The sequence below is a fragment of the Sorex araneus genome, chromosome 5 (assembly GCF_027595985.1).
Source record: "Sorex araneus isolate mSorAra2 chromosome 5, mSorAra2.pri, whole genome shotgun sequence".
NCBI lineage: Eukaryota > Metazoa > Chordata > Mammalia > Eulipotyphla > Soricidae > Sorex > Sorex araneus.
Genome location: NC_073306.1, coordinates 10,599,176 through 10,622,284, shown reverse-complemented (window position 1 = coordinate 10,622,284; position 23,109 = coordinate 10,599,176). Strand labels below are relative to the sequence as shown.

At 44.2% G+C, this 23,109-nt stretch overlaps 1 protein-coding gene across 2 annotated transcripts in view; it reads left to right on the top strand.

Annotated features, from left to right (window-relative positions):
• The first annotated feature begins 6,555 nt into the window (after positions 1–6,555).
• The window catches only part of PDE4B (phosphodiesterase 4B), a 655,118-nt gene continuing 638,564 nt past the window's right edge, over positions 6,556–23,109 (top strand). The window contains exon 1 of one of the 2 annotated variants that reach the window (XM_055138087.1): positions 6,556–6,695. The gene's annotated coding sequence lies outside the window, so the exon portion shown is untranslated. Of the gene's footprint in view, positions 6,696–7,214; positions 7,233–23,109 lie in introns of those variants that run through there. The other variant, XM_055138088.1, reaches the window with a different exon arrangement.

Here is a 23,109-nt window from a genome sequence, read left to right as displayed (position 1 = left end):
AGCTCCCCATGGCGTATTCAATATTCCAAATACAGTAACAACAAGACTCACAATGGAGACGTTACTGGTGCCCGCTCAAGCAAATCGATGAACAACGGGATGACAGTGCTACAGTGCTATTTATTTATTTATTTATATATTTTAGTTTTGAGGTCATACCTATGGGTGCTAAGGACTTTCTTTTAGTTCTGTGGTCAGGGACCATATAGGATGACAGGAATCAAACCCAGGTAGACTGCAATAAAGGCAAACACCCTACCTGCTGTACTATTGCTCCAGCCACTAATATAGTCCAATGCCAGCTCACCAGGAGACTTTTGGAGAAAAATGGATTATCTTCATTTTGGTGCATTCCTCACAAAGAAGCAATATTATTTGAATTTTAGTGCCTTCACACTGGCAATTGTATGTGAAAAACCGACCAGATATAACATGCTTAGATGTGCTTTTTTCTTGATGAAATCATAAATGTTTTTTCTTTGCACTAGTCTTTAATTAGTGTTTCAGAGAAGACTGATGACAATATCAAACTGATTCCCTATTAAACCTTGGCCTTTTTGCTATTCTTCTTTAAGAATTCTATTTTTTTGGTGTTTATTTTGTTTAAGTTTAATACTCTACGTCTATAATTTTTTAAAGCTTAATACTCTATGTCTAAAGATAAATGCTCTATGTCTATAATTTCAGGAAAATTCTTTTATCATTTCTTTCAAAATAGTTGCTCTGTCCCAGGGCTACTTATAGCTACAAGCTATTCATAAGAATTCTTCTTTAGAAACTCTGATGATAGAGTTCTCGGCTCTGCATTGTATTCCCCTCATCACAATCATTTCATAGAGTACTTGAAAAATAGTTCTTTTGCCTTGCCTGGAGAAATTGCATGGGGAACCAATATGTCGCTATGGTCATCATCTGAACTCATCTCGGGAGAGGCCTAGAGCCAGGAAACCCTAGAGCCTACCAGGATTCCTGATTTATTGAAACCCTGAAAGACCACAAAAGGCTGTTGCTTTATGATGAAACAGTCCCCTTGACTCTATTCAATATTGACCACTCATCTTTCTTCGGGAAAGGGCCTCCCAGGGGCCCATCAGCAAATCAATGCAAGGACCTCAGGATGCTGTACTGCTTTTGCCTTATGGTGCTGAGGGTTACCCCAAAAACGCTTGGAGATCTCTAAGGCTGCACCCAGTGATTCTACAGGGACTCGGTGGGACAAATGGGCCAGATGCATGCTAGACAGATGCCCTCATTCCTATTCTCAGCCCCCACTTTCCCTATCTACGTCTTCTCTATCTCTTGTCTTTCTAGCGCTCTTCATAGTTTGGTTTTTTTTTCCTTCTTCTTCAATATTATGTTCATTTCTGTGATAATTTGGCTCTTTTATCTTCTACTCATTTTATTTTCTTTTATTTCCTGAGGTTTTTTTTTAAAATGTGTAGTTAGTCATCTTCCTTAATAGAGTCTATTGTTTCCCTAACACAGTAGTTACTGCTAAGAGAAACTATGCAGACAGTATAAAGCCTCTATTTAGTGAGACAATATGGCTTCACAAATCAAAGCGCAGACTCTGGAACAAGACGAAGTAGAAATAATGACGCTACATGTGTATCTTGAATAAATTATTTCATTTTCCTGTACCTTTGTTATTTTACTCTATATAATTACAATAAAAGTGGGGTTTAATTTTCTTTTTAAATTTTTTTTTAAATTTTAATTTTTTTTATTAATGAGTCACTGTGAGGGTGCAGTTACAGAGTTTCGTGCCTGTGTTACAGTCATACAATACTCGAGTACCCATCCCTCTACCAGTGCCCATTCTCCTTCATCAATGGCCCCAGGGTCCCTCCCTCCCCGCCCCCTGTGCTATCCATCCCCCCGCCCCCCGCCGCCCCTCCCCCTGACCCCTTGTCAGGGAATTCCTTAGTGTTCTCTCTCTCCTTTTGGGTGTTATGGTTTGAATGGAGATACTGGGTATCTATCCTGTTCAATCTATAGTCTGCTTTCAACCCGCCTCTCCTATCCTGAGTGGATCCTCCACTGCACTTCTGTTGGTTCCCCTCTCTGTCTGAGCTGCCCTCTCCCCCAGCATGTGAGGTCAGCTTCCAAGCTGTGGAGCAGGCCTCCTGGTACTATTGCTACTATTCTATTTTATATTCTGCAAATGAGTGAGATTTTTCTGTGTCTGTCTTTTTCTTTCTGACTCATTTCACTTAGCATGATACTTTCCATGTTGATCCACTTATATGCAAAGTTCATGACTTCATCCTTTCTGACAGCTGCATAGTATTCCATTGTGTAGATGTACCAAAGTTTCTTTAACCAGTCATCTGTTCTTGGGCATTCGGTTTTTTTTTTCCAGATTCTGGCTATTGTAAACAGTGCTGCAATGAACATACAGGTGCAGATGTCATTTTGACTACACTTATTTTTTGCCTCTTTGGGATATATTTCCAAAAGTGGTATTGCTGGGTCAAATGGGAACTTGATTTCTAATTTTTTGAGAAGCGACCATATTGTTTTCCAAGAGGGCTGAACCAGTCGGCATTCCCACCAGCAGTGTAGGAGGGTTCCTTTCTCCCCACATCCATGCCAACATGGGTTACTTTTGTTCTTTTGGATGTGAGCCAAATGCTCTTCATCACTAATCATCAGGGAGATGCAGATCAAAACAACTATGAGATACCACTTCTTTTTTAATTTTTATTTTAATTTTTTAAAAATTTTATTGAATTACTGTGAGATAGTTATAAGCTTTCATGTTTGAGTTACAATCACACGATGATCAAACTCCCATCCCTCCACCAGTGCACATTCCCCACCACCAATATCCCCAGTATATCCCTCCTTTCCAACCCTCCCCATGCCTGCCTGGCAGACAATATTCTAAAATGGGCTCTAATTTTCAGAGTTGTGTTGAGGATCAGATCTGTTTCGAGGTTACATCTATAACTATGGTTATAATAGTGGTTAGAATATTGCTGGCCATCAAATTCTAGGAAAGTATTGTCTGTTTTATTTATTTATTTTTGTGTTGTCTATTTTCATTATTTCTTTTTTTTATTGATTGAAAAATACAGTCTCAATTGTCACTGACTTTTTGACTACTCTCTTTGCCTCAATTCTTGGCAAGTTTTGATGATGTTCCTTTCCAGAATTTTTCTTTTGACATCTTTGTATTACATTTTTGGTCCAATTTCTCTCTCTCTCTCTCTCTCTTTCTCTCTCTGTCTCTCTCTGTGCATGTGTGCATACTTGCATGTGTGTGTGTGTGTGTTTGTGTGTATGTGTGTGTGTGTGTGTGTGTGTGTGTGTGTGTGTGTGTACTGGCTCTCACTGAGACAGAAACCTTGCTTTCCCAATGGCATATCAGCAAATGTGAAAGGTGCAGAGATTTGAAAAAGGCATAGCTATTGGGGTGGGGGGCGTCTATTTTCTCTCTTATTGGAAGCCTTCCTGACCCAATATGAAAAAGCCTGAAGTCCCTTCTTGGGAAGAGACCTCAGGTGCGCAAGTCATTCCTTCAATAACCCAAACACCTGAGTGAGATCAGCTGCTACCACCCAGAATCAAAAATCAGCAGGGTTGAGCCCATTTCAATTTGTCACTCCAGTGAATTGTAGGCAAATAATCAGTAACTCCTTAAAACATTGCTCTAGGTGGCTTATTTGAGTGATGCCTCAGCAACAGTCTGCTTCCAGGAATGATGGTTTTTTTTTTCTTCCTGCCCATTCCCTCCTTCTGAAGCTCTGAAGTAAATCTAATTCTGGAAATCACTGCCAGCATCTCTCGGCTCCCTAGTTCTTTACAAAGCACATTGCTCTCTCATCTCACTGTGGTTTCCTCCACTCCAAGGAATTCAGTTTCTGTTCTCTTTATCCCTTTGGGTTTGGGGATACACCCAGTGGTACTCAGGGTTAACTTCTGGCTCAGCACTCAGGGATTATTTCTGGCAGGGATTGGGGGACCACATAGGGCACCAGGGGTCAAATTGTGCCAGCTGCATGCGAGGCATTTGCCCTGCTTGCTGTATTATTTCTCCAGGTCAAGGAGTCCAGTCTCTGCTGTTTTTGAGATCAGCGGCCTCTCCAGGCCTTTGCAACTCTGCTTCGGTGCTTACCCCATGTCCTTTGGCCTTTCTCTCTACACTCAGCGCTACTGTCTGGAAAAAGGGTTGTGTTTATAGTAACTCTTCCCTTTTTGTTCTCCTCCTCCTTTGACTCTCGCTGCACTTTCCCCCTCTGGCGCCTGCCAGAATCCAGCTCCTTTCTGCCAGCCTCCTTTACACATCCTTTGACATTTGTGAGCAAAACCAGTTTCCCTTTGCTGAAAATGGCAGTGGACATTTCTTCCAGGCTCTCCGTTGGTTCATATAATTTCTCGTAAGAAGTGGGGAAAATGTTTCCAGAGTCCAGATAAGCTTTTAAAGCTTTTGGCCACAGGAACCCTTTGGGCATGTGTTTCTGAAGATGACGTAACAACCCTGGGAGCTTTAATCATCAGGTAGATCTTCAAAGTTCTAGCAGTGAGGGGTAGTGAGGGTGGGGGAGTACGGGGGGCTGGTAGCGGTGGTGTCAGGAAATGTGCCACTCACAGCAGTTCTTTCTTCTTTGATTGACTCACAATTTTGGTTCTCATCCTACACTCCGTCCAGACAATATAGTCTTTTAACATTTAATAATCTGACTAATTAACTGCAGTGCAGGGAAGGGAGAGTCATGGTTTTACATAGACTGCAGGACCTAGGACTGCACTGCAGGACGGTTGGCTGCCCTCCGGACACACACTGGCAGGATTATGACTTTTGGCTTTGGGCTGTGTTTCCAGGTGACAGATGGGTGAATGGTGTGGACCGCACAGCTCCACATCCAGGAAGATGGTGGCGAACAGGACTCATCGCCCTGATGGAGAACTGGATCTTCTACACTCCCAGGGCAAGAATTTGAAGGGGCAAAGGAAGGGACAGGGGTCCTGTAGGTCTACCCTGTCGCCCCACTACACATGCCTTTTATTATGTGTTGGTCTATACGTGGGTTTGGGGTTGATGGAAGAATAAACACAAAGTTCACTCCACTTCTTCTTTTGTTTGTTTGATTTTGCTTTATTGAATTACCATGCCAGTTATAGGCTTTCATGTTTGAGTTATAATCATATGGTGATTGAACACCCATCCCTTCACCAGTGCACCAGTGCACATTCCCCACTACCAATGTCCCCAGTATACCCCCACTTCCCACCCTCCCCCTACCTCCATGGCAGACAATTTTCCCCACGTTCTCCCTCGACTTTGGGGCATTATGGTCTGCAGTATAGATACTGAGAGGTTATCATGTTTGGTCCTTTATCTACTTTCAGCACACATCTCCCATCCCGAACCATTCCTCCAACCATCATTAACTTAGTGATCCCTTCTCTATCCCAGCTGCCTTCTCTCCGCGCTCATGAGGCTGGCTTCCAACTATGGAGCCACCTTCCAGACCCTCTGTCTACTGCCCTTGGGTGTCAGTCTCATGTTATGCTATTTTATGTCACTCCACTTCTTTATCAAACTCCAGGCTGCTCTTTCTCGCCCAGCCGAGAAGCCATCCAAGTCCCTAAGCCATTTGAGAAAAATCTGCTCTGGTATGTAATCGATATGTGTTCCCGGAAGCATCCCGAGGGTCATTTGGGACTGTCATAGTTTCTTCCTCCGTGCTGAGGACTGCTTGGGTGCAGAGATGGTCTTCACCAGCCCTGCGCCCAGCACCCAGCTCTTGGCTCTCGGGCAGAGTGAGCAGTGCCAGACTCTTTCGGAATAAAGGAACACGTTACCTAGGTTTGTGTGTTCGGGTAGATCTAGCTAGTGGTGGTGGCGCTATGAGCAAAGTTACGGTATCCCCAGCTCGCCCCTCTTCTGTGGACCAGCTTTCTGCTCCTTTTGGGTTTTTTCCCTCCCCTCTTCTCCGTCCCCTGCTCCCACCCCCCACCCCCACCCCGGACAGAAAGAGTGGACCAGAGTGGGAAACGGACACCCCGTGCGTGTTTCCCCACGGTTCTCCCCTCCCCCTTCTGCCTGGTAGCCCTCCACCAGCCACCTCCTTTCCCGCGGGGGGTCGCCAGGCTGCCGAGTGCCTGTTGCTCGCTCACACGAGATCCCCCAAGTTGTGGAACGCACTCCCAGGGGGTTGCGGGAGGGGCCCCTCCCGGGCGCCGAGCTGACCCGCGCGTTCCGCAGCGCGGCGCCTCTCCAAGCCGGGAGCTCCTTTGTGCCACGGGAGAGCCGCGGGCTCCCAGCCTCCCGCGGGCTCCTTCCCCGCCTCCCCAGGCCCGGGGCTCCCAGGAACCCCCCGCGCCCGCCCCCGCCCCGCCTCCGGAGCCCGCATCGTGCCTCCCGCCGCGGCGGCCGAGCCCCCAGTGACCGTAGCCGCGGCTGCCGAGTGACTGGACTGCACGTTCCGGGGACGGCGAACCGCGGCGGGCGCGGGCGGCGGGGGGAGGGCGCGTAGTGGCAGACGGCCGCTGGGATTATGAATGGGGGCGGGGGGGCCGGCGAGAGTGGGGTTCAGCCCGGGATTTTCGCCATCCGGCGTGGGAGAGACACGCCAGGCTGTGCGTGATCCTGCTGCTCCCGCGGCTGGGGAGATGCCCCGAGCTCCCGGCGGCGAGTGAGGGTCGTGTCGCCCAAGTCCCCCGGCACCGTGCGGGAGGTCGGCGAGGTAGGTTGGGGCGCGCGGCCGGGGGAGAGGGGGCTTTGGAGGGGGGATCCAGGAGAGGCTGCGGGCTGGGGGACCGTGTGCCTGGCTCCTTGGCACGGACAGGTGGTGGCCTGGGCACTTCCCACCTTCACCCGGCAGCTCGTCCGTGCAAGTGCCCGCACCCAGCCGGGGAGCCCAGCGCGGGGGACCGAGTGCCGCGGGCCAGGTGGCTCATCTGGGGGGCTGGGGAGTGGGGACCTCTGCGGGAAGCACGGAGAGGGGGGTGAAGAGAAGGGGATGGGGTGCCGCTTGCGACGCTCTGCGGGGGTCCCCCACAGCTGCCGGCCGAGCTGCCGGTCCGCGCGCGCTCCGCAGCCGCCCCCGGCTGGTGCGCCCGTTTCCCGGTTGCCGGCGGCGCCCTGTCCCCCTCCCTGGCCGGGGCGCGGGGGGTCTCGCGGGGGGTCTCGGCGCCGACGGGGTGCGCGGGGCGGAGCCGCGTGCGGCCCTGGCCGGGGCGTCCTGAGCGCGGCGGCGGCGGCGGCGGGCAGCAGGGCCGAGGTAAGGGCTGTCCGGGGGGCTTCCCATGCCAGCACTTCAGCACCCCGCAAGCCCAGTGGGGGCGGGCGGTGCCGAGGTGGGGGCTGACGGGCGGTCCCCGGAGGAGGGGGCGCTCCGGGTTGTTGCCTGGACGGCGCCGCGGTCCCCTTGGCTGCGAGCGCCGCCGCCGGCCCTTTCCCAGTGCTCCCCTTCGCGCCACCGCCCCGGCTCCTGGCCGCGCAGGGGCGTCGAGGGAGGGCGAGCTCCCGAGGAAGGGGAGAGGCAGCGTGAGCCCCACCCCCGCTCCCGGATGCGGGTGCCGACCGGAGGGGGCTGCCGAGGATGGCATCCCCGGGTACCCGGGAGTTGGTCGTGCGTGCCCGGCGGCTGAGCCCCGAGGGGCACGCTCCGCGCCGCTGGCTCGGCTGGGAAGTTTAGGGGAGCGCGGGCTGGGTTTGTGGCGACGTGCTGCGGCTGTCGGGGGTGGGGGGCCCTGGCCCTTTCTAACAAGTGTGCGTCCCAACCCCTCTGGGAAGACCCCCGCCCGGACTCCAGGTGCCATTCTTAAAAAAAACCCAAAACCAAAAAGAAAAAAACCCACCAACCCCACCCCCCAAAAAAACAAACCCCCAAATACAAACCCGCACAAAACGGAAGACTTCGTCATCAGTAGCTTTCAATATAAGTAAATTTACACTTAGATATGAGCTTTATATGATATAAGATTCCAGAGCACTAGCTCTAAATTCTAGTGTGGTTCATTTTAAAGACATATGCACACACACACACTCATCTAAAACATTATATATGTGCGCAGGTGTCTATATATGTGCATCGTATTACTAATAAGATGACTACTTATAATGTTACAACATATGTAACTATATTCTGTACTACACTATATACATCTTGCACAGTATACATGTAATTGTTCATATATCATATGAGACAGAGTATATCATAAAATCCTGGGGGTAATTAGAAGAAGTACAGTTATTTTAAAAAAAATTTAATGGATCATACACTTCCCCCTTTTATGGAAAACAGGTGGTTATGCCGATGCTTTTCATGAAAACAAAAATAGTTTGGGACTCAGAAGAGTTTCATCTTCGGCTTGAGGTGTCGCCTGGAGTTTGGGGGCCACACGGGCTGTGCCCAGGGCTTACTCCTGGCTCTATACTCTGGTCATTATTCCTTGTCCTGCGATTGAACCAGGGTTTGCCACATGCAAGCCAAACACTTGGCCACTCTGTACTAGCTCTCAGGCATCAGGAAAGAGTGCCTGACTTTACCTGCCATGAATTTCCAAGGACCTAAGGCCAGTGAATTCACTGCAAGTAGAAGAAGATGCCAATGGCTTCCCTTCTAGGGTGGCCTCTATTTTCCTGAATGCCAAGGGTTACACCCCTTTAATGTAGAGTAGGTGTGTTATCAGCTTAAACCTGAACACAGCCTGTTCAGCTCTTCAAGTCAGTACTTAAAGAACTTAGCTTGTAGCAAACTTGCTGGCTGTTTCTGTACCTTTTCTTTAACTAGCCAGTCCCCCCTCCCCGCCGTGGCCCTCCCCATATAGATAAATAAGTAAAATGGGTTAAGTAGACTGGAAATGTGCAAATGTGGAGATGATTGATATTTTGATATTCTTTAGTATCTCCTCCTTAGCAGTTGTGAATTGCACAATTTTGTGATGAGTCTATAAGCATTGTATTCTTCAGCTGACTGGACACATTTTCCAATGATGGATCATCTTGAATTTCTCCAGATAGTATGCTCATTTGTTTTCTCGATAGAGTTACTTTCGATTGGAAGATAAGAAATCAATCAAATAAGGGTTTCTGATCTTGAAGTCATTTGGCTGTGTAGAGAAAGGTAGTTAATAGTAGCCGTACAGCCACAATAAGAATTCATATTGATAAAGATACGAGATCCAGAAATGGTGGAGTTCTTTTCCATTTTGGTTTGAAAACTAAAGATTTAAAATCATGAAAGGTTCGAGTCTCCAGTTGCTCTGAATATCTTACTTGTCTTGCTTTGGTTCAGGAGCGAGTGATGTATGGTGTTTCGAGGTACCCAAATTTGGAGACTAGTAATTTGAATTTTTTTGTGTTATGGCTCAAGAGTTCATTGCTATGGCTGGAGTGATAGCACAGCAGGTAGGGCGTTTGCCTTGCACGTGGCTGACACGGGTTCGATTCCCAGCATCCCATATGGTCCCCCCCGAGCACTGCCAGGAGTAATTCCTGAGTACATGAGCCAGGAGTAACCCCTGTGCATTGCTGGGTGAGACCCAAAAAGCAAAAAAAAAAGTTTTTTGTTCTTTCCAAACAAATCTGAGGAGCAGCATTTGGAAATGGGACATGGGTGACCACAAGATAAGTAAGGAAGTAAGGGAGTTCCTTTCTACACAGGTTGTCTGGTGTCTGACAGTACCATGGCCAACACTGAGTTATCCCTCCATCTTCCCTCAACCCCCCTTCAAGAAAGGGCCTCATTGTCCCAGCTCCCAGGATGATGACACAATCCCTAATCTCCTAGAAGCTTCAGCCTCACCAAGGATGCCCTGAGCTGCCCAAAGTCGAAACTTCTGTGTCCAACTAATGCCTTTAATGGCATTACCAAATAATGGACGTGTAATGGCGGGGGTGGGAGGGAGGGCTGGGGACATACAGTCTTCCCCAACTTCAGTCTAGGACTCTGGAGGACCCGTCTAGCTCCTGCTTGTTTCCTGACATCTGGATGTCTCTCCTTGACCGTTTCCACTTCCTTCCTCCTTTCCCAGATACCGATAGCAAGGTGTCTCCAAATCACAAGCTCACCATCTTGTCTGCTAGGTCAGCCTCCCCAGGAGCCCCGGCCTGGGCCATATCCTTTCTATACATGTTCATTTTGCCCCTTTTAAGCTTTCCAACTCCTGTCCCTTGGGGGTTGGTTCCCTCTCCCAGCTCTTCTGTCCCTTTTTTCTTATCATACTTTATTTTTCCTGAATCTACCATTTCTTCACTCTCCTCTTCCTCTATTGGATGCTATATATTGCATGCTATATATTCCATTGCTATTAGGGTATTGGTACTTGGCTGTTTTTTTTTTAACATTTTAATTTGAGCCTCTCTGATGAAATTCATCAAAAGAACAACACTTGAATAATATAAGGACCTCCTGATGTTCTTATTCTAATTCTTCCCCACGTCTCATAATATGATGTAGTGATGTAGTTCTTCTACAGTTTTTCGACTCTGTCATTTTAATAAATTGTTGGATTGTTTTAACAATTCAAATTAACAATTAAAATCAATACTTATTTAAATTTGCCTACATTTCTCTGTCTTCTCTCTTCTTCAAGAGGTAGGTTCTTTCCTAAGGAAGCAGTTCTTTGGTAAGCATATGCAAATGACAAACGTCTCTTAATCCGTTTTTCTGTGTGTGTTTAAAACTGTATTTCATCCAACAGAATAACAGATTTCTGGGAGCATAAATCTTTGACAATGAGTTTGCTCTCACTGCATGCTTCTCCCCTCTGTTGTTGATGAGAGATTTCTTCTTGTTGCTTCAGAGATTACTCTTAATCTCTGGTTTTCCACAGCCCTGTGTGGGTTTGTTGTTACTTTTTCTTATTGCAATTTGTAAGCTTCTAAGACTCCATGTTTCTCACTTTATTTGAATTTTTATCTCATCAGATATTATTTTGGGTCTGTTCTTTCTTCTTTCTTCTGCATTTTCTGTTAGGTTTGTTTGATCTTTGCTTGATCTCTTATGTCTACCACTTCGGTATTGTTTAGGAAGTAATTTTCAGTGACTTTTGGGTAATTCTTCAGGACAACTTTCCAGAGAATTATCACTTTTTGTTTGTTTGTTTTGGGGCCACACCCAGTGATGTTCAGTGCATACTCCTGGCTCTGCACTCAGGGATCACTGTGGCAGTGCTGAGGAGGGCACAGTAGTTATGTGTAAAGTGTCAGGGATTGATTGAACCAGCATCTGCCATGTGCAAGGCAAGTGCCCTATCAACTATAATATTGCCCTTAGTATGACTTTTAAAAAAATTCTATATTAAGGTACTGTGATTTGTAAAATTGTTCACAATAGAGTTTTAGGCGTACAGTGTTCCAACATCAATCCCACCACCAGTGTCAACTTCCCTTCATCAGTGTCCTGTGCTCCCTTCCACTTCACAGCCAGACTCCGAACACAGACGTGTTTTTAAATTTGGTTGTTGTAGTTTGGATTTCATGTGTTCAGTGTTGTCATATATCTGTAGTTTAGATATATACATATACCACATGTCTACACATTAATATGTCCAAGACCCCTGCCCCCTCCCCCCTGCCCCTGATACCTTCTCTCTGTCTCTTCCTAACCCCCTCGATTTCCTTCCTTCCTCTATCCTCATGTTTCTAATCCACTAATTATGTTCTTGTCTTAGTTGCTGCTTAAATTGTCCATCAAACTAAGATTCATTTTTTTTTCATTTCTAGAAGTAATACTTGATGCCTTTTCATATCCTTCCCCCCTCCCCAGCCAGGCTTCTTTTTTTATAGATTCCTTCTTTCTTTAATTGCTATGCCTGTACTGATTTTGTAGTCTCAGATTTTCCTCTGAGAAGGGATTGACTAAGTTGGAGGGATCGCTCGGAATGAGAGATGTGTGCTGAAAGTAGATAAAGGACCAAAGGTGATGGCCTCTGATTATCTGTATTTCAAACCATAATGCCCATAAGTAGAGAGAAAGAAAGGAAACTGTCTGCCATAGACATAGCATAGGGGTGGGCTGGGGAGGGGGCTAAGAAATACTGGGGACATTGGTGGTGGAAAATGCACACTGGTGGAGGGATGGGTATATGACTGAAACTCAAACATGAAAGCTTTGTAAGTGTAGCTCACAGTGATTCAATTTAAAAAAGAAAAAAGAGAAGAAAAGCTTCAGGGGATTACTCATGCTGGTTCTCCTGGAATTGTAGATTCACTATAAGGTGGATCAATTCCTTATATGGTTTGATATTTGGATTATGAACTCATCTTCAGGCAGATTTCTGATTTGGTTTCCCTCCCAGCATCAGTCATCTTTCCCCTTGTTTAAAAGAATTCCCAACAGAGGGATGCTGTGTTTGCTTCTGTAGCCCACAGGCGTTTCTGTTAGGATCAATTTTTACACTCATTTCTTGGTCTGTGTTTCCCATACCATGCAGTTATTATAAATTCATACTCTCTGTGTACTTTTAGGGATTTAATCCAAAGACTATTCATTTCCCCTTTAATTCAGAGTTACTGGAGGATGCAAGTTTTATTTCTACCACCCAGGCCAGTTTTTAGTCTTAGAGAGGTCAACCTTTCTGGGGGTGTCCCTTTACTTTGAAGTGGTCTCAGAAATCTTCCTTTCAGGGGCACAAAACCAAGCCAGCTGTCCCTTAATACAGGACAGCTAAATACATGAACTGCTAGTACATATGAACACTCCAGCCTTTAGATATTATTGTCTGTGTCTGTACTCCTAAGGTACGTGCCTTCAGTTCTTATATTTATTTCCGTTCTATTTTGATTTCCTGCTCTCTGCAGTTTATCATCCTTCCCCTTCCCAACACACATCTTCTTGTCTTCAAACTTAACTATTCCATCTATTTCGGTTTTTTCCTGGCCTTTGTGTGTGTGTGTGTGTGTGTGTGTGTGTGTGTGTGTGTGTGTGTGCGCGCGCGCGCGCGTGCGCGCCATGTGTGACAGAGGGAATTTGGTTCATATTAACAAATTCTGCCTTGGTGGTAATGTAAAATATCAGTCTGTGCCTATATTCATTTCGAGTTGGCTGTTTTCAGTTATTTTTCTTTTTTTTCTTGTAGTCTCTTCATGTTTTTTAAAACATTGACTATACTAGTCCCTAGTATTTTTTTCTTTTTCTCTTACGATTTCTTTTTGCATTTGGGTGGCCTACAGGACAAATGCTTTAGAGAGTGTGTTGGAGAGTGTGGATTTGTCCAGCTTACTTAGATACAAATTGAACATTTCTTGTAGGAAAGTTCCTGCTTCCTACAGTGTCATGGCAGGAGAGTGTCAGCATTTCAAGGGATGAAGTTAGATCCCTGGAGAGGTGGGACCAATCACCTCTCTCCTTTTTAAATTATTTTATTTTTTACCTTTGAGGTAGTTATGTGTAAAGTGAGTGTTTATTATGATGATGTGAAAAACCTGTTTCCTTCCCTACATGCTTCACTCCATTTAGTTAATTACATTTTGAATGTTGGGATGAAGATTTTCATGCAGGAATATTGTGGAGAGACCTGTGTGCCTTCAATTCAGTTTTCCATAGTCTTGAAAAACTGTCATAGGATATCACAGACAGAAAACCAACATCAATACACCATATAGATCTTATTCTGATCTCACCAATTTTATATTCATACATGTGTTTACTTTTATGCCATTTAACCACTTGTATTGTATCCTCGGAGGGGATGGGCTCCAGCTTCCCTCCCCACCCTGAATAGAGCTCCCAGTGGCCAAAGACCACCGGAACCTAGATACAGCCATGCTGGAGGTCCCTATCCACATGTTCGGATAGGCCTCATGCATGAAGGTACCGGCAGAGGAACCCAGGTGTGTGTAATCCCATCAAGGGTCAGCACCCAGAGATTTAAAAGCAAGCTCCCAGAAGAGATATCTTGTAGCCTACTTCTCCCTCTGGGAGAAACTGGCAAGCTTCTGAGAGTTTCCTGCCCACATGGGACAGCCTTGCAAGCTTCCCATGGTGTATTCATATGCTAAACCCAGTAACAAGCTGGATCTCATTCCCCTGGCCCTGAAAGAGCCCCCAGTGCGACATCCTTGGGAGGGCCTAGGGCTGAGATAGACTTCTAAGATCTCAGGGAAAGGACAAAATGAGAGGTTACTGAGACCGCCCGAGAAATCGAGAAATCGGTGATTAACGGGATTTTGTGATGGTGATTGGTTGTTTATGTATCCACCACCACAATCTAGCCCATTTCCTTAAGAAGTCTTTGAAAAAAAAAAGTCTTTGAGCTGTCCTTTTAGAACTACATACACCTCCCATCCTCTCCTAAGTCCCATTCCTAATGCCCAACAATAAGTCACCGGTTCTCCATTATCTACAATTTTGTCATTTCAAAACTGCTATATAATGGAACAGTAGATTATGTGATTTTTGACATTTTTTCCCCTCTCACCACAATTTCTATCAACTTCAGCCAAGCTATTATGTGTGTCAATGCTTTGTTCCATTTTACTGTTGCATAATACTCCGTGGTATGGGTGTACCACAGCTTGTCTGACTTCTTATTTGTTGAAATACATCTAGGTTGTTTCTAGATTAGAAACATCAGGGTTTAAGCTGCTGTTTACGTTTGTGCTGGGTTTTGGTATGAATATCAGTTTTCGTCTTTTTGGGATAAAAACCTAATGGAGTGATAGTTGATTCCTATGGCAATTTCATATTTAGTTTTTAAAGAAATTACCCAGTAATTTTCCAGAGAAGACATACTATTGGTATTTTTTCCAGTGATATATGAATGATACAATTTCTGTTTTGTTACAGTTTATGTCTGCTATTTTATTATATTTTCTATTTATTTCCTCTTTCTTTATTCCCTATTTTATTGCCCTTCTGAAAATTACTTTACTTCTTAGAATGATATATTTTATAGGATTTAATTTTTATTTATAGTTATTTTGAGTGTATGTCTGTAAACTTTTCTAAGCGTTTGCTCTTTGGATAGTCATTCATGTAGAGGTTTCTGGGTTTTGGTAATCTCCCTTTTTAAATGCTCTTGTTTTGGGTGTGAGACAGTTACTAATTTTTGTTTTGATCTTTCTGTATGACCTAGGAAACTCATATCAGTGATGAATTTGTGGTACTGATCAGGTGCAAATCAGGTGCTTTCAGTGCCTGAAAAATGTATCATTTTGGGGACCAGAGAGATAGTAAAACCGTTTTGCCTTGCACATGGCTGACCTGGGTTCAATCCCAGCACTGCATATGGTGACCGGAGCTTGCCAGGAGTGATCCCTGAGTGCAGAGCCAGGTGTCAGGCCTGAGTACTGCTGGGTATGGCCCCAAACAAAAACAAAACAAATGTGCCATTTTCCTCAGGCCATCTTGCTTTGAAGAGGAAATAATTGCTGCCTGGGTTGATTGTTCTGCTGAGGGCCCTATGTCATTTCTCTTTGGATGATTTTAAAGATGTTTTTCTTTGTCTTCAGTTGTTCAGGAGCTTAGTCATCAAATATCTTGGCTTCTTTCTAATTTTTCTCTATTTGATCAGTTTTTGAAATTGCTTGGTTTGTGTCCTTTACCAGATCTGGAGCATTTTCTGCACAGTTCCTGGTCCTCAGTATTTTTCATTCCCTTCTAGCTCCTTCATGATAGGGATGTCAGCGCTCTGCTAGTGTCCCGCCGGGCCCAAGGTTACTCTTCTCTTTGGTCTCAGTGCTCTCTGTTGTTCCGAGTACCCATTCTTGGGATCTGTTTTGAGCTTCATTGCTGCTCTCTGTCTTATCCAGGGAGCATTTTCTCCTATTACTGTGTCTTCTAGCCCTCCCTTGCCGTTTGGTCGTATTGAGAATGGGATATCTTTTCCGAGATGTTCTTTGTTTGTTTCTTCCTTTCCCCTCTTCCCCTGCCCCAACAGTTTCCAGATCATTTGAATTTGCTGGGTGAAACACTTTTTTATTTTATAATGGAAGTTTGAAAACCCTTAACAGTCCATTCTAATATCTGATTTGTTTCACATGTCACTTGTTTTTTTTCTTATCCTAGTGTTGGTTTCCCAGACATTTTAGCTGCTCTGTTAGGAGTGATAGAGTTTATTTCAAACCTTATCATTTATTTTATTTTAGAAGGCCTTTCAAGGGGTGCTGAGGGGTTTCCAGGAGCCCCTCCAGGTGATTCACAGCCAACTGGACCCTTGGTTCAACGTGAGGGCCTAAGGATGTAGGACCACTTGGGTCTGGCAATGCTGGGTGTTACCTGGCCCACCCCAGTGGTGTTTGTGGGGGCTACTGGGCTCTACCTGGCAATGCTGGATGGACCATGTAGTGCTGGGGGTAGAACTGAGGTCAGCTGCACCTTAACCCCTGAATTTTCTTTCCAGCCCCAAACCTAGATTTTGGTACATGGTAAAGGGTTAGCACACAGACCCTCAATTACTCTGTGGGCTGTGATATCAACAGTTTAATTTTCAGAGAATTTCTGTGCTGTTGCAGTTGGTCTAGTTTGGAAGATGCTTTGGGAGTTTTCACCCAAGGGGGTGGAAAGCATTTCTCAGTGCAGGACCTCCTGGTACCTCCAGGAGAGAGAGTTTGGGGCCTTCAGTGAGAAGATACTTCCTGGGTCCGGAGCTTGCTGTGTGTGGTCGGGCCCCTGTTCAGTCCTGCCAGGCCATCTGCTGGCGTTGGCTGCACCCCAGCTGGAGGCAACGGAAGACCGAGTGAGTGTGGATTGTCTTCTAGTCCTAGGTGAGGGCCCAGAGGCTCTACATTAGTTGCCCATTGGGGAGGAAATCTTTAATCACTCTGTTGCTTCGTGCCTCCCATTTGGGGGGCGTCATTTGCTAGTTCCTCTTCTCTTTATTTAATTAAAAAATATTTAGAGCACCATATGTTTGTTCTGTACTTGCAGCACCGCTACACCAGGTCCACCAGCAGAGAGCCAGGGTCCTCTTTCCCCCCACCAGTACCCCAAGGTCCCAATCCCTCTCCCTTGGTATTCTTGGACCACAATTCTCTGGAGCCAACCTCAGGATTGCTTCTGTGGGGGATTACCTAATTCTCTCCTTTTCACAGTTGGCCACTGGCCTAATTTGGGGGCTTATGGTTTTCCTGCACAGCAGAGCCTGGCAAACTACCCGTGACATCTTCGATATGCCAAAACCAGTAACAAGTCTCACAATGGAGATGTTACTGGTACCTGCTTGAGCAAATCAATGAGCAACGGGATGACGGTGATACAGTGATACAGTGATGGCTTTACGAAGTGAGGAGAGGGGTTGTGCCTACACCAGCAGTGTATTCTATTGAAAACCATTTGAGGGGCTGGGCTTGGAGCTCCAGGGTAGATCACGTGTCTGGCATATGTGAGACCTTGGGTTTGATTCCTTCCATGGTGAAACAGTGCAAAACAAAGCAAATACTTGAGTTGAATTCATCCACGCTGTCTTCCCAGAGAGCTGAAAACACTGGTTTAGTGCCTGAGTTTTGGATATGTAGTGTGGCCTCAGTTAAAAAAATATACCAGCGGGCCGGAGATAAAGTATAGTGGACAGGGTGCAGGACCTGTACCTGGCTGACTCAGGTTTGACCCCGGGAAGCTATGATTTCTCAAGCACTTTTAGAGTGATCTTTGAGCACAGAGCCAGGAGTAACACTCTGGGTGTGAGCTAAAAACCGAAGAAAGAAAGAAAAAAATGGTACATATGTAAGTCGACTTAATTTCTTTTACTATAATTGTGTTACTGGCATTAACTGTGAAGTCACATCTTGTTAATAGACTCTCAGACAAAAATCTATGTATGTGGTATTTTGTCTATTGAATATTTTCCTCTAAGTTATCTGAATACATTTGAAAACATATTAATCACTTTTTATCTGCTGCCATCTCTGGAAAATGCTAGTAAAATTCTATATTACACAGACATTTTAAACGTTGTAGGAATCAATAACATTTTCTAAACAAGCAATTCATTGATATGTTCAATGGAGTAAGAACAAGGTACCAAGATTCTGTATTTGACTCTCCTTGTTTAGACGATAGTGCTGACTCACAGAATTATGGCATTTTTGGGAATGGAATGTGAATGTAGAGATTACCTCGCTTAACCTCTGTGTGCAGCACCTAGGCAAACTATTTCTTTAAAATACTCTTGGAGGGTGCCGAAGCTCTAGTACGGGGGGTTGGGCGTTTGCCTTGCATGCAATCAAGTGGGTTCGATCCCTAGATCCTTGAGCACTGCCAGGAGTAATTCCTGAGTGTAGAGCCAGAAATAACTCCTGAGCATTGCCAGGTGTGACCCAAAAAAGCAAAAATGAACAAGACTTGTGGAGTCAAGTCTTGTTCAATAAAAATGCTGGTTTATTCTAAGTTGTAAGTATTTTCTAATTTTATGAGTGCTTAAGAATACAGAATCCCTTTATTTTTTGTGAAAGTTATTAAACTCTCACATTGAAGGGTGATTTCTCAGTAACCTTTAAAAATGAGAAATAACTCGAGATTGTTTGCTAGTAAGCTTAAAAAATTAACAGGTTTTTGATAATATGATGAAAAAAAGGGCTACGAGCTAAAAATTTGCACACTGTATTAAGGGTTTATAAACTTTTGGTGAAGGACCCTCACTTCCTACCCAAATAGTGTTTTTTTTCTTTTTGTGTGATTTGTGCCACAGATATGTCCTTTGATGGAGGAAGCTCCTTAGAGATAACACTTTATTTTATAATCTTACGGTATATGGGATCAAGGCTCTTACCTGTGTCAAGTGCGTTGATATGCTGAGGAATTCATTTTCCTAATGGCCAGTAGGAATGGCCTATTGAGAATGAAATACAACCAGCAGGTGTTAAAAGAGGTTGTGGGAAATATAAATAGGAAATGCAGGTCACAAGAGTTGCTCTTTCCACCCCTATGCATACGCCTTGATATTCCTTGAAGGTTCTTCATCTGCTTCTCTCTCTGCTCTCTCCCTCTTACTGGGTAGAGAAGCATTGCCTCTTGGAGACAATTCTCTTTCTCTACTAAGGCTCTTCTCGTGGTCGTATCCCCTCGCTGGTGCTGCTAGCAGATGTTAGCGACGAACGAGGGAAGCTTGTGGAGGTATTTACAGTTTTTACTAAAGACATTTGGTGTGTAAAAGAAAACCTTCTACCTGTTTCTCTTACATTATGGATCACAAGAATTTAAGAATATAGAAGGACAAATGTCTCTGGATCCAGATATCAGTAAGCGGGTCCGTTTTAATGATAGAAATGATTTCTGGGAAGTGCCCGTGCAACTTGAGGGGGCAGCGTCTATGCATCTCTGTGATTTTTATATTGCTCCCTGGATAAGAATAATATCCTGAAATGTTTGGAGGAGCCACGCTCTATATGGAGGCAAAAGATTCAGTAGAGGGAAGTAGGGAGAGTGTACTAAAAAGGAAAACAATATTTTTTTCCTCCTTATTTCGCGTTTCAAAAATGAGAAGCTTTTGATTTGCAAAGTTGCCCTGTAGTAGCTGAGTTAGCACTGGGAATTTGAAGTCCTGTGTTTTCATTCTGCTCTGCTGCTCAGTGAGTCATGGTCGAAAAGTTATATGGTCAAAAAGAAGATTCTGAATTATGATTATCTCCAGGGTTTTTCCTGCATTAGGATTTGGTGCAGTTTTACATTACCACGTATTTTTTGATATCACTGTCATCCCGTTGCTCATCAATTTGTTCGAGCGGGCACCAGTAACGTCTCTCATTGTGAGACTTATTGTTACTGTTTTTGGCATATCCAATACGCCACGGGTAGCTTGCCAGGCTCTGCCGTGCGGGCTCCATACTCTCAGTAGCTTGCCAGGCTCTCCGAGAGGGGTGGAGGAATTGAACATGGGTCAGCCACGTGAAAGGTAAACGCCCTACTGCTGTGCTATCGCTCATTTTTTTGATATATAAGAATAATTTTTTGATAAGTCTATATAAAGTCTAAACTTTCATAGGAACGCTCTTCAGGGAGCAAGTTGTTTAGTTTGAAATTATTATCATACAGTCACAAATTTTTCTTCGTAAGAGAGGTCATAGTTGGTTGAGGTTGGATCCCAGTGATGATGGGACTAACGTGAGTGGTACTAACAGAATCCTTCGGGAGGAATGAAGATAGTGTAAATTGTTTCTTCAATGTCTCTTCACCAGCCCCTTCTCTTCTATCGCCTGCTATGCAAGTTTAAAGCCAATCACCCTGCATTCTGGCCTCCCTTGAAACTAGGAGTTATCCATATTTACAAAGCTTAGCTGGAGATTTCTGGCGTATACTCACCCTTGAACAGAAAAAGCGTTTACCTTTGAGTCTTACTATTTCTCTTCTTTCTTGTTTTGAAAGAAGCAGCCATCTTAGAACTTTGGAGAGTAAAATCACATGCTGGTATAATAAAGCAGAAAAGCAGATGTAGTTTGGGAGCTTGCTGACATAGAGTTCAGTTTCTCTTTCAGCGTTGTACCAGCTACCTTTAAGTTTATTATTTCGTGGAAAAAGAAAACTAGTGTCTTCCATTTAAAAAAAAAATATTAGTGAATCACCGTGAGGTACAGTTACAAACTTATGAACTTTCATGTTTGCATTTTGTTTACATCCCTCCACTAGTGCCCATTCTCCTCCACCAATGTTCCCGGTATCCCTCCCACCACCCGCACCCCAACCCCCATCACCCCACCCTGCCTCTGCAGCAGGGCATTCCCTTTTTTCTCTCTCCTGTTGGATGTTGTAGTTTGCAGTAGAGGTATTGAGTGGCCATCAGGTTCGGTCTATAGTCTACTTTCAGCACGTAGCTTTCAACCCTAGTGGGTCCTCCCAATATTCCCCATTAGGTGTTCCCTTCTCTATCTCAGCTACCTTTTCCCCCAGCATGTGAGGCCAGTTTCCAAGCTGTGAGGCAGACCTCCTGGTCCTTATCTCTACTACTCTTGGGTGTTAGTCTCCCATTCTGCTACTTTATATTTCACATATGAGTGCGAGCTTTCTATGTCTGTCTCTTTCTTTCTGACTCATTTTCACTCAACATGATACTTTCCATGTTGTCTTCCATTTTTTATGGGCATTTTTGTTGCACCCAGTCAAACATGTTCCCAACTGAATATGTAAAATAATTGTTATGCTCTTGCATTTTACATGTTCGAGGGATAAAATTAGTGTTTATGAATCATTGTGATTGCTAATCATTAACTGCAAACTTTAAGTGAGATTGTACGAATATTTTCATTCAGAGGAGGCTTGAATGTAAGAATTTCCAATAATTTGTAAACCTTTTAATTTGATTGTTCATAGCAAGAAGCATAAGAGCCTTTTGTATTTCTGAGAGAATATTTCAAATTTCATTCAATGGGTTGAGATTTATATGCACACTATTTCTGTGAGTCACCCCTCCTACTTAGCTATAATCTTTGGTAAAATGGGGACACACCAGAGAATACCAATGAGTCTTGGAAGCAACTTTTCCTTATTTAGTTTATAGACAAAAATATATAGCAGAGTGGGTTGCTTGGTTAATTCTTTTAGCCAAATTTGTTTCCGGTGAATTCCTTCTGACTTTACACTTTTGTGTTACTGAGAAGTACTTTAAAAAGACTTTAATTATTAAAGAAAGATAGCTATTCACAGTAAAGATGGAAAAACAATTTTTTGTGAGTTATAACATCAGCACTTTCTCCATTTTGATTTGCCTGGCTGAAGAACAGGGTACTATTTTTTGTGTTTAAGAGAAAAAAAGAAGGATCAGACTGAGACATATTTGTGCTATTTTATCATTAAGGATTGCATCTATTTTAGAGTAAAAGAATTTAACATATATTCTTACAGGAAGGAGTTTGTTATCTTAGGCTCTAATGACAAGATTTCTGGAGGAAGGGGCCAGAGAGATAGTAGAGCAGGTAAGGAATTTACCTTGCACATGGCTGTCCCAGGTTTGATACCTGGCATCCCATATGGTTCCATAAGCACTGCTGGTGGTAATTATTGAGTGCAGAGCCAGGAGTAAGTCCTGAGCATTGCTGAGAGTGGCTCTATAACAAACAAAAAGATTTCTGGAAGGAAATGGTCCAAGGTTGGGTCAGCCTCACAGTCTTCTACTTGTTAAGGATGTCATGTCCTTCTTGCTCTGTGCTTTATTACCCTTGGAATATGATTTTCATTCTCTTGGCAGAATGACAGTGACCTAGCTATCAGGAAGAAGCAGCAAGACAAAAGGCAAGTCACATACCCATGGAGTTAGTTCTTTGTGATAAGGAAACCATTGGTTTCTATAAAATGCATCTGTCTGTAATGGTCACTTCTAACTGCAAAGAGGTCTGAAAGACAGAAGTTGTTTTGTTTTACCATCCAAATACAGGAAATGTGGTACCTTCTAAAACATCTGGATTCTGTTATTTAAAGCAGGGGAAATGGATATTGGCTAAGCAATATCCATTGTTGCTTCTGGAGAAATTTTTTAGCTTTTAAATCATATTTTAGGACTTTATCAATAATATGTAGTTTATAATAAAATGCATACATAGACAGTATATACTATATTGTGTATAATATATGTATACTATAATACATATAGTATATGTAGACTGTATAATATATATATAGTATATATACACATATATATGGGTGTAGGTGAACATGGGGTTTGTCCTTTTAGCCTTGCCACAGGGAACTTAGTTTACCTTAAAGCAATGTCCTTTCTGTATGGACACAGGAAGACAGTTAATAATATGCTTTGTAACTTGGGAGTTGATTGACTCCAATAATATTTACTCCTGGGCATCTGCTTTCTCAACTCAGTTGCCCTTAGTTCCTAGCACCCCAAGAGCAGAGTCCCGATGAGGGACGGAATGGACTCAGGGCAAGCTGTGAGCTACCCTGGCATTGAAATGGGCCAGGCCAAAGTGCCACAATACTCAACTATAAGTTGAGGGCATGATCATGGACAATGCTGTCATGATCCAAAGGTAACAACAAGACTAGGACTCTGCTGGGGTTAGGAAGATTAACCTGGCCACAATACTCAACTATAAGTTGAGGGCATGATCATGGACAATGCTGTCATGATCCAAAGGTAACAACAAGACTAGGACTCTGCTGGGGTTAGGAAGATTAACCTGGCCTGAGGACTGTGGTCTGGAATGTATAGTGAGATGTCCTCAGGAAGAACCAAACTTTAAGTCTGATATATCTCTTATTGTGCTCA